Source organism: Protopterus annectens, chromosome 3.part1, assembly GCF_019279795.1.
Source record: "Protopterus annectens isolate FY-2018-M chromosome 3.part1, PAN1.0, whole genome shotgun sequence".
Taxonomy (NCBI): Eukaryota; Metazoa; Chordata; order Ceratodontiformes; family Protopteridae; genus Protopterus; species Protopterus annectens.
The window spans coordinates 596,507,522-596,523,779 of NC_056732.1; positions in this window are offsets into that span (position 1 = coordinate 596,507,522).

Sequence of the window (16,258 nt, forward strand, 5' to 3'; positions counted from 1 at the left end):
GCTAATATACAGTTCACTTTCTTCTAGATATACACATTGTTGCAACATTTCTGTTTTGTGCATTTTGCATTTTTGTGGTGTTTTTTGTTCCTTTCTTCTAAACTGCCTCTAGGGATAAATCAGGCTGCCTAGTTAATGGGCCAGATTCAGGAAGCCTCCGTGTAAGAGTTATAACTCTTACACGGAGGCTGCAGTTAAACGGTGTGATGTCAGCATGTCATGCATATGCATGAGGTGCATGAGGCATGCTGAATCACACTGTAACTCTTACACGGTCCATGTAAGAGAGTAGGGGGCGTGTCCGTAGACACGCCCCCAGAAGTCTAGAATGGCTGAAAGTAAACAGCCACGAGAGAAGCCATGGAAATGTGAATAACCACACTACACAACACATGCCCCCACAGACCAGCAATGTAAAAAGTGAACAGATGTGGTAAAATGAAAATAAAAACGGTTTTATTTGTTTTAAACCCCGTAAATGTGTGCTACTGTGTGCGCTTGTGTGCGCGGGTGTGCTACTAGCGCAACTGCAGTTAGCAATAAGTGGAAAAGGATATAAGAACTAAATATGCAAAGTAAGCCAAGAAGTAATAGCATAGCGGTAGAGTTGTCGGCTTGAGAGCAGGCAGGCAAGGTTCGAGCGCACACAACAACCTTTTTTTTTTTGTAAATAAGCACTAAAAAGGCCCCTGACAGTATTGTACAAATGTAAAAGTATTCCCTTTTGTAAAATGGAATGAAATGGAGCACATGTTTTCAAGTAATACAATAATAAAAATATTTAGAAATGTACTGATAGCTAAACTGCAGTGAGACAGAGTGCCCGTAGCTAAGTAGTGTTTCACAAACTGCAAACTGCTTGCCCATAGCTAAGGACTGGTTTAACAGACTCAAACTGTGTGCAACTAGCTGTGCTGAGATTAACATGTGTGGTACTAGCCAATTAAGGTGTAACCCAGCGCACACCGTTTGCGCAATGGTCCCACAAGCTAACCGGCGGAGCGCATGCGTGAGCTCCGCGCAAATGAGCGCAGACCTGGTTTTAAAGTGTTTAAAAGTGCTTTTGGCATGATTGACTGACAGGTCCTGAAGTCATTTCTAGACAGTCATAAAATTTAAATTTCAGTGGTCAGATTTGAACCCAGGATACCATGCACTAGAGTCAAGGTACTAAATCACTAAGCCATGACAGCAGTACATAGAAATGCAGAAATAGCATATAAATAGGATATAAGCCAAAATGGAGCATGATAAAGCAGTTTCTGTGAAGTAGATACAATTCTAAACCGGCCAATCATAGAAATGTGCGGGAAAATCGGCATATATAAGCCCCATAGGCGGGAATACACAGCATAAACGATTGTAGAATAGACCTGCAGGCAGAATGAGTGGAGTAGGGGAGGGACATTGCTTTTGAGCACAGCGGTGGGGAGTTGAGGAGTCCAGATACATGGTCTGGCTCCTAGTTCACCATCATGAGGCCCAACTCATGCAGGGCCAGGTCTCATGGGGAGCGTACAGGGCGGAGGCATGGGACCAGTTGGCTCATGATCTGATCAGTGCTACTGGCATTCCATGCACTGGTGAGCAGGTCCGTCACCACCATGCGGACCTGAAGCGACGTAAGCAAGACCAGTTTACCCAATGGATCCAGGAGGCCCGGGATATGCCCAACGCCCAACTACTGAGTAAGTTACATTTTACTTATGTATGTAAGGAATTCAACTAGCTGATACCAAGGAGATGTGTATTCCAATATTACTTGTTTTGTATTACAGCTGCAGGTGTCCGCTCTGCGAATCAAATGGCACATGAGCGCAGACTGGTGCGGCTGCGCCACCATGCAGGTTAGTAACCCCACCTAGTACCTGTAAATAAATATTATAGTGTAGCACGTAGCAGAACACTGCAGTGTATTGAGTAAAAGTAATAGAATGTGCAAGCAGCAAGTAAAAGTCTGCAGGTATGGCTGCAACAAGTTCATCAGTATGCAAGTGAAACTGGAAATATAAGTGATAGAAATAAACAGTGCTGTAATACAGATGTCCCACCATTAATTAAATGTAGTATAACCTGCAGTAGTCTCAAGAGTACAGCTTCAGAAGCTGAGGTAATCACAGGTGAGATATATCCCCTGTTGAAATGCTGAATCATGACAGAAGTGAGGCTGCTGGAAAGTGTTGGAATCCCCACAGGTCTAATATGTGAACAAAGCCTAGAAGTACCAACCCGAACTGTGAAATTGCAGGATGTGTGAGAGTGACAGAAAGGGTCATGTATCAATGAATAATGTAGTAATAGCACCTGAATATATAAGCTTCAGTGTGGTTCTACAGAAATAAATGCATGTGGAATTAAAACTTAACATCCCAAACTGATTTCAGTGTGTCTGACTCTTGAATGTTCAGGCCAAACTCTGTATATGGTGATCACAGTCAACAATTTGCAGATAGAAGGAATGATTGTCTGACATACTAAACATCCATAGCTGTCCCCTGCCCTGTCATCAAAGTGTAGCAGGATGATGTATCTGATCAAATTCAAAATAACTAGGATAGTGATGTATCTGTAACAGGTCTAGCATGACAGTCAAGTAAGAATCATTTGGAAAGTATCACCGACAAGTTAATTGTGTTTCTATTACAAATGTATATCAATGTATAATTTATGAATGTGTCATCATTTTCTTTCTCCACCCCACCCTATAATTGCAAATTAAAAAAAAACTCTAAATATTGGTATGTGAACATTTCATTAACCATGTACATTTGTCCTGTTCCAAAAATATATGCATGTCTCTTGTTGCATGTGCCCTGGTCATAACTGCAAACCGGCAAACCTGATGGCCTGTTGCCATTAATCAACCCTGCATGTTGTTCAATTGTGTATTTCTGTTGAAACAATGTATGTGATATTGATATGCCCATTGTTCAATGGTGTTAATATCTGGGTGTTTGTTTAATGGGAATACCAATGCATGCTGTTACAACTAATCTGAATGGAATAATTTGCCACTAACCCAAACTAACATAACATACACACAAACCTAGAATGCTTGGGAAGGCAGGTCCCAGCGGACCCACGTCTCCCACCTCAGCTGGCGACTGCACCTGGCAATAGTGCCCAGGCTGGACCCTCCTCCGGTGGCCCTGTGCCACCTTCGGGTGGAAGCGCTGCAGGGGATGGGGCCCGTCCCCCCTCTGCAAGCGTGGCTGGAGGAGCACTTACACTCACCCTCCAAGGTGTCCGGTCTGTGGTGCGAAGGGAGATCCAAGACTCTGTTCTTGGGCCCCTATGCCAGCTTGAGGCCCAGGTGGCACAGCTTACGGGCTTGCCCGTTGTCCCTCCTGCACAGCCCCCAGCACAGCCCCGTCGTGGGCTGTAAAGGAACAGTGGCAACTGCCTATGGGTGGGGATATCAGTTCCACTGTTGCCATCTGTGGGCTCATGTGCCATGGATATCCCAACCTCCATCCCCGTCAATTGTGTAACCACCCCACATGTGTCATACACCGCCCCTGTATGCGTCTTGTCTGTCTTGTCTGTTAACCTAAATAACCTACCTCCCCAGCTATACCAACTACCTCACCTGACATACCACTCTCACCTGATAAAAAAACAAAAAAAAGGGCACTCTGTACCCACAAAAAAATTACGCCCCATACATAGCTGTCCATGTTGCACACATGTCCGCTGGACATCAAAACTGTTAATTACAATTGGCTGTACAACAGGTATTAATGTTGTCCTGACACCTCTCTCAGGGGTGGAAGGTTCAAAATGTCACACCAAATTGCATACAAATGCACAGCTGTTGCTGAGAAAGACATGGGCAGCTATGGGTCTCACCTACATCCTTCCTGCAAACACCAAGCATGTTTCCCTACTGTCTTACCCTCTTTGTGACCTCTTTTTCACCACTTTCCTGTCACCCCTTTTTCTTTCAAAGAAAATAGCTGGTGTAAGCTTGTGTGTGGAGCTCAACGCCAGTAAGCATGCGTGAGCTCAAGAAACGAGCGCAGACCTGGTTTTAAATGCTTAAAAGTGCCTTTGGCACTTTTGATTGACAGGTCCTGTACTCATTTCGAAGAAAAATAAATATCCACTGTCAGTCTCAAACGCAGGACCTTGGTAACAGTAGTCTGTATGACCTACCACTAAGCCATGACTCTCATACAAGAACATAGTGCTAAAATATATATAACATATAATAGTAGGAATCAATAGAAAGGTAATATAGGATGTGTACTACCCAAAGCATGTCAGGTAGATTTGAATGCCTGAATTACTGGATTCCCACACTAGTTTAGTGTTCACGGAAACAGCCCTGCTAATTGTTAGCTTGTACATAATAATGTGAGGTAATGTTCATATATGAAAGTATTATATGTACACATATGTATATATATATATATATATATATATATATATATATATATATATATATATATATATATATATATATATATATATATATATATATATATTAATACATGTGAAATATAGTGGTAGGTGTCAGTATTCACACACACTCACTACAGGAAACAGTGAAAATAAATGCAGCAAACACAATCTACAACACAGCCTGACTACTGTGAGACTTAATAACCCTTTTAACTGCGTAAAGGTGCCTTCAGCACTTTGATTGGCAGGTCCTATACTCAGTTTTAAAGAAAAAACCCTACTGTCAGTTCCAAACCCAGGACCTTAGTAACACTAGTCTGTATGACCTACCACTAAGACATAACTCTCATACTAAAACATAGTGATGAAATAAATATTACATGTAATAGTAGGAATCAATATAAAGGTAATATAGGATGTGTACTACCCAAAGCATGTCAGGTAGATTTGTAATGCCTGAACGACTGTATTCCCATACTAGTTTAGTGTTAACAGTAACAGCCCTGCTAATTGTTAGCTTGTACATAATAATGTAAGGTAATGTACATATATGAAAGTATGTATATGTACACATACATATATATATATATATATATATATATATATATATATATATATATATATATATATATATATATATATATTAATACATATCAAATATAGTGGTAGGTGTCAGTATCCATACACACTCACTACAGGAAACAGTGAAGATAAATGCAGCAACCAGAATCTGCAACACAGCCTGACTCCTGTGAGACCTACTAACCACTTTAACTGCTTAAAGGTGCCCCCAGCACTCTGATTGATAGGCCCTATACTCAATTTGAAAGCAAAATATAAGCATACTAGTAGGCCCTACCACAAGACCATTGTAACACTAGTCTGTATGACCTACCAGTAAGCCATGACTCTCATACAGGAATATAGTGCTAAATAAGTGGAACATGTAATAGTAGGAATGAAGATAAAGGCAATATAGTATGTGTACTACCCAAAGCATGTCAGGCAGACTTTTACTGTCCCAATTACTGGATTCCCATACTAGTGTAGTGTTAACAGAAACAGCCCTACAAATTGTTAGCTTGTACCCAATATTGTCAGCTAATGTACATATATGAAAGTATGTATATGTACACATATGTATATATAGCAATACATATGAAATATAGTCGTAGGTGTCAGCATGCATACACACTCACTACAGGGAACAGGCAAGAGAAATGCAGCAACCTGAATTCACAACACAGCATGAAGCATGAGAAATGTCCTAACCTTCACACTCACAGAACAATGTCAACAGCATACCAGCATGGTCCACGCCCTTACAATCTGAAAGGGCAACGCCTATCTCACATACCCTTTTATAGCACTGTCCTGAAATCACAGTGAGACATGCAATCAGTACACAACTGGCTGTATGCAATTAGCCAATGCTGCCTTACAATTGGTGCAGAGGCCATCACATGGACCTATGCAGATACCTACAAAAGCATCCAGTACCCACACTCCACACATGCAATACAGTCATTGCACAAAACCTACTGAGAAAGAGAGAGAGACAGAGAGAGAAATAAAAACAATATACAGACAGCCAGCAGCAAAACCAGCAGCAGCAGCAGCAAACAGCAAGCAGCAAGCAGCACCACTGACACAGCAACAGCTGCCACAAACACAGGTAATGCAAAGTAGCAGGTTAATACTGTGTTTACTGTGACACCTCCAAATGTATCATAGTTCACTATCTATAGGTATGTCCATGAGATAGGTTGTGTATACATAGTCCTGAAATATATACATATGTAATATTGCTGTACATGTTGCCCATACTTAGAACTTCCATAGCTTAGAACACAAGGCCAGTTGTGCATATGATGCAGTAGTTACCAGGGTCAGTAGCGGTTACTTCTCATTGGTGTGGGACCACTGTGTATGTATGGCACTGTTCAGGTGCATATCCTGTAGTATGGCCAGGGATTAATATCAGTCTGTCATGTGGTGCTATGTCCTCCAGGGATGAATGTAGCACACATCCAGGGATACCATTTCGTAACAGTGATGCTATGTGTTCTGCAATGTTGAGGGTGGCCCTCACCTGGACATGTGAGAGGATAGGGAGGTTACAGTCATCTGTCATAACTAATTCCACTTGTGTAGGAGAATGGGGGGGGGGACCTGCACCTAAACTGTCTGCAACAATGTTGCCAATATCTGTGCATTTGGTGAATGTGACGCATCTTAACACTGATGACGACAGATGCCTTGCCTTCATGTGAATCTGCCCTGTGCTGCAGTAGCCTCCTGCTATTATTATACAATGTGCCTGTATCTGTAGTCCACTGGACAGGATAAATATGTGGTGTGCATATGTTCTGGGTTCGGACTGTTATGCAGGCACAGGCACGTATGGAAAGGTACACCAGACAGGGTCTGAGGGAACTGAGAGCATGTCGCACAGCCATGACAGACGGCATGCGTGCCGTTGCGAATGCTATCCGTAACTGCACAGATGTCATTGACAGACGTTGTGGGGACATACAACAGCTGCTCCACAACAAGATGTCCATGGGCCAGGGCGATGGTGTGCGTTTGCGATGTCGACGTGGCCATATGCCAGCAACAGCACCAGCTGGCAGTGGCTGCGGACGACAACAGGCCCACTCACGCACCTCAAGTGCCAGCACCAGCACCAGCAATGCAGGGGCTGTGCTGTCATCAGGACGCCCCAGGAGACTACGTGCACGTGGCTCTGGACAGTCCCAACAGGGAACTGTGACAAGTCAACACACCCCCGCTTCTGATGACAGTACCCAGTCTGGGTTAGTACCGAATACGGCCTGTAGCACCCCTGCCAGGCACAGGTACAGTGTCCGTGCCCACAGACACTGATCTGGATGACCTGACAGGTGCAGTCTGTGGCTGTCCACAAAACCCTGTACATGGCAGCCATTATGTGGGACTGTGTGCGTGCTTACACACATGCAGAAATCTAACACCTAGGGCAAACACATACACACACACACTGCACCAACACCGGTCCACCCTGTACTGCTGCCCCTCACAAACACACATACACACATATGTCAATTGGTGTTACCAGTGGCTGACTTGGGCATACCTAACCCACACCCTGTGCATATGATGACACTGTGCCACCTCCTGCATACTACAACATTGGTGCAGGAACAGGTAAACACGTTGCTGATGCACAGGGTGACTACATAGATGTGTATAAGTAGTAACATGTTGGTAACTGTTCACTGTTCCACTATGATTGTGTGTATATCCCAGCAGTCCTGCTGCAGTAACTGTATGAATGTCCTCAATTGTTATCTGCACCCATACTACTTACCAAAGTGTACCAGCTGCACACCATCACATGCTACCATTGACTATGGGAATGCGCATGTGCTGTTATGTAGATTCAGCTATATGTATCTGTTCTGTCACACATGCATTTACACACACCCTGCTACCCCCACACATGCACACGCTCACCTGCCATTCCCATTATTTATTACCCTACATGAGTAGCTGTCGATACATGACAGGTACACATTTGAGAAGTGCACTATGTTGAATACTACCGATTTCCTCCTCTCTACCTGTACTCACAGGGTGCAGGCAACCTCATTAGTTCAAAGGTGTAATGTGCATCAGGTATGGTGGTACCCTGATTGCCACATCAAACATGTTTCCCATACGGAAATGCACACACAGACACATCCCACATCCACACACTTGCCACATTCAGGCTTCAAAACACTATCTAGGTATATTCTGGTACATGTGCGTGTTACAGTAGCATGTAACACTATACTGAGTACTGGCAGTTGTCTGTTGTCATGTTGTTTGTATAGAGTAAAAGGATTGTTCGTTTATCCTACTTCGTGTTGTGGACATTACTTGAAGAAGTGTTACCTTACATGTGTTATTGGTACCACCACCTTCTCTTTTGTAGTTTTGTTTGTATAGGGTGCTGTCAACATCACTGCTTGTTAAGGGAAATGTGCACCCTGCAGTGCATAGCCCCATTTGGCAAAAGCCACATCCCACCCCCACCATTGTGCACACACACTAACCACACCCACAGTAAAACACATACTTTCCATTTGCAAGATTCAAACCCCTACCTAACTGTGTTATGACAGTAGAGACAGATACATTGGCAGAGTGTGCTATTTGCATTAGTGGGAGAAATTCTTTCTAATGCTGTACTTAGAGGGTGCTGACATCATGTGTGTGTAGGAGGAGGGATGTGCACCCTGTAGTGTGTTCTCCCAGTTGGCAAAAGGCACTTATCCCTCCCAGCATTATGCACACACACAAACCCCACTCATACTAACCCACATACATTCCCTTTGCAGGATTCAAACCCCTACCTATCTTATGGCACTGGAGAAAGACGCATTAGCAGAGCACACTATACTAATTACTGGAGGACTTTAATTCAGGTAATATAGTTATAGAGTCCTGACATCATCAGTGTTTTAAAAGGGGAATCTGCATCCTGTAGTGTACTGTCACAGTTGCTAATAGGGGCATTTCCCGCACACACACTGATGTGTTTGAGGTTTGCATATGTGGGGGATACAGTACTCCAGTGTGATTAGTATATGGTTCGATTGCAACAATGAGGGATATATTTCCAGTGGTGAGCATTTTGTACTCATGTTTGTGATGATCAGGTCTAGTATATCTGCCCCTCTTGTGGGAAGGTTGATTACCTGTTCCATAGCTAAAGAGTGTCTGATCTATGGGAACCCTAGAGCTTGGGTATTGTGGCTTGTGTAATGTTCACAGTCTATGTTTGGGTAGCTGACGTCACCCAGTATGATGGTGTTTGCAGATAAATCTATACTCTCCTGTGTGAGCATGAAGGCTGTGTGGGAGTCCTGAGTTTGAGAGGGTGCTGTAAGAGCTCCTCTGTGTCTCTTTCCATGTGGTCCAGGGAGGTACATCTCAGGTTGTTTGCACCAGCATGGACAATGACTGCCTCATACTTGTACTTGCTGTGGAGTGACCTGTGTGCCTGTGTTATGTGGCACATTCTATCACCCGACAGGTAGCTAAATGTGACCCTCACCTTGCTCAGTCTGGAGGGCGGGACATCAGTCAACAGCTCATGTCAAGCATGTTCACACCCCTCATAAATGATGTGGAAACCTTCAAAGGCCCCAGGCCTGTTGAAAATATGGACCAGACTGCAGATACCTGTATAAAGGCATTCTATGGACACATTCAGGAATGCATGGATCATGCAACCACATATGAAAGCATGACCCAATCCTCCAAAGGCAGATGTCCTGTGTGCTGGACACCAGCCATAAACAAACTATACAATAGAAGGATGAAGCCACTACATGATACAACTAACTCCCAAAATGTGAAGGCATCTCTGATAAGTATTAGAAGACAACTACAGGCACTCATATGATTGTCTAAGGCCATCTTTGAGGGAAGATTCCACAAGCCACTGAGGATAATCACAAGGCTTTCTGTAGTTATGTTAGGAACCTGGGTGGTAATACCCAGATATGCTCAGAGGTAATCCAAGATGTCACACAAAATACAAAATACACAGACATTGCCATCATCCTAGTGGACAGGTTCACTGCTACCTTCTCCCCCCCACCACACCAAAAGGGGAAATATGTCCCCCAGCAGAGTGCTGCCCCCCCTGACATCACAGATGCTCAGGTAAGAGTTGCCCTCTCCAAAGCATTAAACACTGCATCAATGGGACCAGACAGTGTCCCAGGCTGTGTCCTACATGAACCACAAGAAGAGCTACACCCAGAAATAACACTACTGTTCAATCCCAAGCCTTACTACATGATATGTGGCCAAAGAGTGGCATACAGCAACAGTGGTCCCTCTACATTCAGGTGGTGCCTTAACGAATCCTGGACACTATTCGCCCCATATGTCTGAATAGCTTGGTCTGCAAAGCTATGGCAAGGATCATCATGAACCTCACATATATAGATATTGGGGACCTACAGACATGTCACCATACACAGTTTGGCTTTGTTAATGGCAGATCCTGCCTCTCAAACCTGTTTGATTTCTTCGAAACAGTCACCAAGGCCACTGTCAAGGGGAAGGAGGTCTACACAGCCTACCTGGACCTTGCATAAGCCTTTGATACAATACCCCACTTGTGCATTCTAGGGAAGCTCACCAGTGTACATATTAACCCCTATGTCACTATGGATATTGCACAGTGGCTCAAGGGCAGAACACACATGGTTAGAATTGCTGGGGCCATGTCAGCCTCAAACCAGTTACAAGTGGTGTCCCACAAGGCTCAGCCCTGGGAGCTGTCATGTTCATTATATATTTATCACAGGTACAGGCCAACATGGAAGTACTGTGGCTGAGCAAGTCGCAGATGACTGCAAACCGGACGCCATAATCAACTCTCCAGCTAACACATGCATCCTCCAAAAGGGCCTCTTGCAAACACACGACCTGTGCCACAGCCATGGCCTCAAGGTGAATGACAAAAGCGATAGTCATCTCCTTTGTCAAACACAAGGTGACCACAAAGTACCACATATGTGTTAATCCATTAAGTGCAGACAAAGGAATTATGGACCTTGGGGTACACAGGTTGATAGCATTCTACCATTTGACAACAACATGGACAAAGTGGTTAGGAAAACATTTTATATGGGCCACATCATCATGATGGGATCCACATGTAGATCAGGGAGGACATTGTGCCCTTTACTCATCACTCATCATGCCCATAATTGACTATAATGACCCTGTCGGCATGCACCTTACCAGACACCTGCAGCAACTGGAAAGACCACATACGTACCTCGACAAGAGGATCAAAGGGCTCCAACAGATGCCACATACTCACTGGTTAAAGAAACAGCAGCTCTACTCAGTGGCATACTGCCTCTTCATAGGCAATCTGTGCCTGACATATAAAGCCATGTCAAACCCTCACTTAATGGCCATGCTGCACCTCAGAATATCCAGATCCCATCAGGATACATGCTGGAAAGACTTGAACCTCAGGAGTGATATACATAGGACATGCTGGAGGGGCACATTCATACCTCAGAGGCTCCCTTCATTCTGGAATATTATCCCAATAGAGGTTAGGCAGAGTCACTCAGTGACTATCTTCAAGAGTGATATTAATGACTGGATGTGACATTGTAGGGTTACCCTGGGTATCACTTTTGTGTCACTGTTAGACAGAGGCACAGTATACTAACCTTGGAAAAGGGCATAGCAAGATAGATTTACAATGCATGGTGAAAGCCACACACATTCTGGCTAAGTGGATAAATGCCCTGGGCAGACATCCCTGTATGAACCTATGGACCTATGTATCTTGTTCACCATTGGCCCTATGTGCTGTTAATCACCAATGCTATCTCAATACTATGGTAGCATGTGCAAAGGTCAGTTGTCAGTCACCTCTATGGTACAGTTGTGGAATATGTGAGTCATGTAGTAATGTCACAGCTGTCACATGTACACAGTCAACCTTATCCCCTACCCATGGATGTACAACACATGTATGACATGGAAACACATGGCCAAACTGTGGACTAAGCACTCTGAACACAGTACTGGCATAACCTGTCAGGTGGCATGAAATACTACAGTGACAGCAATACCAGTCTGATGTGGACCTACACTGACAGCAATACAAGCATGGAAACACACCGGCCATTCGTGGAGCCTAAGGATAGCATCCTGCATGACTGGCAGACACCTCTGCAGCTGGCACACAGGCATACGCTAGGCCTGCACACAGCACGCATAACACATAGCACACAAATCCTGTGTGCCAAACAAGCACAGTCTGCACAGCTATACAACACTACTGCTGCAGTTGTGTTAGGTACCTTTATTGTCCAGTACAGTGAGGACATGCTCACCAGGCTGGACAAGGTGTAGGTCACAGTGATATGCTCATGGGGCACTATGGTCCACCACATAACACAAGCATACAGGTCAGTCAGATGCATGGACACATATGACTCAGTCATTGTCCATGCCACCACAGCTGATGTGGGATGTCCCTCACTGGGATACATGATAGGGAACATGGAAGGGATCACTGAGCAAGTGACACAGGCTGGTAGAACCCTGACCTTGGTTGGCATCAGACCCTCACCAGGGATTCTGACATATTACTGAATGCTAATGAATTACTGTAGCTACAACACCCTAGCTGGACGGTTCTTAGCATATGGTCACTGCATTGCTATGGAATAACGTCTTACCACTCCCACAACAGGTGAAAACATGCAGCACCTGTTCATCAACAACAGGTAGACTATATGCCCCAGACCAGGTGTGTATCCCTCACTACTAGGCTGATAGCATCTACATCTCACACTGTATATACACATCCCACATGCAGCACCTGCACAGAAGACCACAGTCATAATGTTACCCTGTGCAAATACCATGTATTCACATGTGGCAGGCATCACACATGGTAACTATTGAAGGTCACAGGTACATATGTGTATTTGGCACACACATACATCATGTGTGCATTGCCATAACTGGTTTAATCAATGTCATGCATTATTGTGAGAGACAACCCGCACACATGGGCATTCTGTGTGGGCAAAACACATGTGGTATGTCTGTAATCAAAAGCCATAAATAATTGTGATATCGTCTAGAAAGGGATATGTGCATCCTGTAGTGTGTTTTCCCAGTTGCCAAAAGGGATATTTCTGTCATACATACTTACCCCCTCTTCACACACACTTGCGGGATTCAAACCCCTACCTAATGAGGTTATGATACTAGAGACAGACGCATTAGCGGAGCGTGCTATTCGCACTACTGGGTGGTTTTCTTTCTCCTGATATACTTATAGGGTGCTGACATCATCAGAGTTTAGAAAGGGGAATGAGCATCCTGTTTTATGTTTTCACAGTTGCCAAAAAGGATGCTCCTTACACACTTACCACCCTTCACACACACTTACTGGATTCAAACCCCTACCTAACTATGTTATGACATTAGAGACAGGCGCATTAGCAGAACGCGCTATTCACATTACTGGGAGATTTTGTTTCCCCTGATATACTTATAGGGTGCTGACATCATCAGAGCTTAGAAAGTGGAATGAGCATCCTGTGGTGTATTTACACAGTTGCCAAAATGGATGCTCCTTTCATACATACTTACTTACCCCCCTTCACACACACTTGCTGGATTCAAACCCCTACCTAATTATGTTATGACATTAGAGATGGACGCATTAGCAGAGCGTGCTATTCGCATTACTGGGAGATTTCTTTTCCCCTGATATACTTATAGGGTGCTGACATCATCAGAGCTTAGAAAGTGGAATGAGCATCCTGTGGTGTGTTTACACAGTTGCCAAAACGGATGTTCCTTTCATACATACTTACTTACCTCCCTTCACACACACTTGCTGGATTCAACCCCCTACCTAACAATGTTATGACACTAGAAACGGATGCATTAGCAGAGCATGCTATTTGCATTACTGGGAGAGTTTCTTTCCCCTGATATACTTATAGGGTGCTGACATCATCAGAGTTTAGAAAGTGGAATGAGCATCCTGTGGTGTGTTTACACGGTTGCCAAAAGGGATGTTTATTTCATGCACACTTACATCCCTTCACACATACTTGCCACTTGTTGGATTCAAGCCCCTACCTAACTATGTAATGACACTAGAGACGGACGCATTAGCGGAGCGCACTATTCGTATCACTGGGAGATTGCTTTTCCCCTGATATACTTATAGGGTGCTGACATTATCAGAGCTTAGAAAGTGGAATGAGCATCCTGTGGTGTATTTACACAGTTGCCAAAAGGGATGCTCTTTTCATATACCCTTTCACACACACACTTGCTGGATTCAAACCCCTACTTAACTATGTTATGACACTACAGACAGATGCATTAGCAGAGCGCGCGATTCACATTACTGGGAGTTTTTTTTTCCCCTGATATACTTATAGGGTGCTGACATCATCAGAGTTTGGAAAGTGGAATGAGCATCCTGTGGTGTGTTTACACGGTTGCCAAAAGGGATGTTCCTTTCATGCACACTTACACTTACCCCCCTTCACACACACGTGCCACTTGCTGGATTCAAACCCCTACCTAACTATGTTATGATACTAGAGACGGACGCATTAGCAGAGCGCTCTATTCGCATTATTGGGAGCTTTTCTTTCTCCTGATATACTTATAGGGTGCTGACATCATCAGAGTTTAGAAAGTGGAATGAGCATCCTGTGGTGTGTTTACACAGTTGCCAAAAGGAATGTTCCTTTCATACACACACACTTGCTGGATTCAAACCCCTACCTAACTATGTTATGACACTAGAGACGAACACATTAGCTGACCGTGCTATTCAGATTACTGGAAGATTCATTTTCTCCTTCTATACTTATAGGGTGCTGACATCATCATTGTTTCGAAAGGGGAATGAGCATCCTCTGGTGTGTTTTCACAGTTGCTAAGAGTAACATTTGGACTAAGTGTGTGAGCATGCCCAGTTCAGCCTTCCCATGGCATGTTGTGTGAAAGATGTCTCATTTATCTAAGTGTGTGAGCATGCCCAGTGTGAGCTTTCCATATGTTGAACTCTGCAGCCCATCACATTTGTGGATGAGTGTGACCTTCAACAAATACCTCCAGTTTATGGTTGTGTGTTCTGTGCCATGTTGTGTAGTTACTGTCCAAATGCTTTTTGTGTGAACACAACAGGGAGTATACTGTGCCTGCAGGTTTTGCATGGGATACTTTGCACACAATTGTCAACATCCATTCATACTGACCTAACACTGTAGTACTGTATAGTGTAGTGGTTCAGTACTTTCACTGTGGTGGTCAGTATCCTGGGCTTTAGTCCTATCACTGCTTTACAATTCCATAGTGTGCACAACAGCCTGGTTAGGGTCCAGTTGTGCACATCTGCACAAAGGCGGTGCCTCTATGGACCCTGGTAATTACCACCCCATAAGCTTAACAAGTCTAGTCTGCAAAGCTATGGAGAGGATCATAATGGAGCTCATAAACAAAGATATAGGGGACATGCAGACATTGGACCCGTCCCAGTTTGGCTTGGTCAAGGGCAGATCATGCCTTTTGAACTTGGTCGACTTCTTCAAAACAGTCACTAAGGCCATTGCTGAGGGAAGGGCAGTCCATACAGCCTACCTTGACCTTGCAAAGGCTTTCGACACAATACCCCACTCGGGTATTGTAGAAGGACCTACCAACCTAAATGTAAACCCATATGTCACAAGATGGGTTGCGAACTGGCTTAAGGACAGGACCCACAGGGTTAGAGTTGCTGGCGCTATGTCAGACTCCAAGCTGGTCACAAGTGGTGTCCCACAGGGCTCAGTCCTTGGCCCCCTATTGTTCGTCATATACTTCTCAGAGGTACAGGCCTACATGGGAGGACTTTGGCTGACAAGGTTTGCAGATGACTGCAAACTGGGCGCCATAGTGGACAGTGCATCAGACACGGATATCCTTCAGAAGGGACTCACGGACACTGATAGCTGGTGCCAGAGCCATGGCCTGATGTTAAATGCCAAAACATGTATAGTCATACCCTGCGGGAAAAGCAAGGTAACCCCAAGCTACCATATAGGTGGCAATCCTGTAAGCACAGAGGAGGTTATCATGGACCTGGGGACACAGGTTGACAGTGGCCTTTCTCCTGACACTCACGTTGCTAACTTGGCTAGAAAGACCTTCTACATTGCCCACCTGATCAGGAAGGGATTCACATCCAGATCTAGTGGGGTCATTGTTCCCCTGTACTCTGCACTTATCAGACCAATGATCGAGTACAATGCCCCATTCT